Source organism: Trichosurus vulpecula, chromosome 4 (assembly GCF_011100635.1).
Source record: "Trichosurus vulpecula isolate mTriVul1 chromosome 4, mTriVul1.pri, whole genome shotgun sequence".
Taxonomy (NCBI): Eukaryota; Metazoa; Chordata; class Mammalia; order Diprotodontia; family Phalangeridae; genus Trichosurus; species Trichosurus vulpecula.
The window spans coordinates 177,121,893-177,123,713 of record NC_050576.1 but is presented as its reverse complement, the minus strand read 5'-3'; the positions used below and the strand labels follow the sequence as shown (position 1 = coordinate 177,123,713).

General features: G+C 48.1%; 1 pseudogene; it reads right to left on the bottom strand.

Moving 5' to 3' along the window:
- Positions 1-636: 636 nt before the first annotated feature.
- On the bottom strand, positions 637-1,446 carry LOC118845474 (annotated as a pseudogene).
- Positions 1,447-1,821: the final 375 nt, after the last annotated feature.

Sequence of the window (1,821 nt, the reverse complement as noted above, 5' to 3'; positions counted from 1 at the left end):
AAGTCCTAGGGACTGCAGTGGCTCTGGAAGCTTTCCCTTCTCCTGCTTTTAGAAGCTTGTGCTCCACAGTCTGGCAGTATGTATGTGGGTACACATGTAGGTCTGAGGCATGTGGATACATGTACATGTCTATATGTCTGTCTGAATGTCTGTTCATATGTGTGCCTAACACATATGGAGAGGTATATGAATGTGTGTCTGTCCAGTATAGACACATGGACGCCAGCTTGTCTTTTATAGTTGTATGCAGCCATGTGTACACATCTGCATATGCATTCCTTTTTATGAGTATACATGAGTATACATATGTGCATGTCTGTAAGATATATCTGCAAATACATGGTCCAAATGAGAATGGGTTTGTTAATTCATGTCTGCCTTTTCTAGGTGGATGGTGGTATGTACATGTGTGTATATCTGAGTTATGTTTTTATGTACATGCTATGTGTGGGTACGTCTGCCTTTTTATAGGTGTGTTTTTATGTATCCATGTTTGCATACATGTACATGCCTCGTGTGCATGGATATGTAAATGTGTATGAGTGTGTATTGCAGCAGTACTCCAGTTCAGTAAAGCTCTCATAAATATAGCAGCTTTGGCTTCTTGTTTCCAGGGTCCAAGGCCTAGAATCATCCCTAGGAAGGATGTGTGATGGGACCTTCAGTCCCTCAATGCTGTGGTAGAGACTGCTGCTGCTGCTGCTGCTGTTGCTGCTGTCCCTTCTGCCTTAGAGGAGAGCCCATTCGGGCTTCCTTGCTTTCTTTCCTGCTTAGCTTTCCATTGGCATTCTCCCATTGGCCCTGCCCATCCTTCTATCTCTTCTTTCCATCAGGACACAAAATCTTCTGCACTGTATATCTCCTGGTTTCCTTAGTGCTGGGACAGACTGAAAGGTCCCCAGAGGGAGCCTGTAGTACAAGATGTTTCCACTCTTCTGAACTCCTCCGGAAACCACAGAGCTTCTTCTTCTTGAAGCATGGCCCCCATGGGGACCACTCACTCATTTCACGTTTTATAGGACTGCTGCATTCCATGGTTGGCCACTGAGGAGCCCTCAGGACAGGCTAGGTAACAGTGGTCCTTGTGCAGGTATAAGCTCTCCTTACATTTTGTGCAAAAATTGTAGCTGGAGCAGGCCTCATAATTATCAATCTTGCATTTGATACAGTTGTTCATTTCAGGGTTGCGGGTATCATAGTATCCAGGTGGGCAGAATGGCAGGCAGATTCCAACCTACCAGATGTCTTTCCTCTCCAGCAGGATGAAGAATTTAGGGGAGCACTTAAGGCAACATTGACCTCTGAGCACAGCTCACAGCCCTTGGAGCAGGACTGTCTTTGCTCTGTGCTAAACAGTCTCTACTTCTTCTCCTTCAACCCTTGGCTATTACCAGCAAGATGCATCCAGCTCAGAGTGAGGACCACCACCAACAGTCCAAGCTTCATAGTCACTCCCCAGCTCCTGGTCCCCTGGAAGACAGCGCGGTCTGGGGCTGCAGCTAGTGGCTGCAGAGTTGGGTCAGTGAGGTGAGTCCCGCGCCTGGACCGTAGCTCACAGCTACCATAATCTCAGTAGTGATGAAAATGGGCAGGGGAGGCCCAGCTCTGCTGTCAGCCCCATAGGGAATTCAGAAGTGTCTTCCCTACCTCGGAGGCTTGGGGAGAGGCGGGAGGAAGAGAGCTGTCACATCGGAGGGCAGCTGCTTTATAACTTCTTCTGGGACATTAAGGCACAGTCACACCAAACCGCAATCTCGGTTAGTTTCGCGATCCCCAAAATCCTACTGTACTTGGGCCCCAGCTGTCCTGTTCGGTCTGATG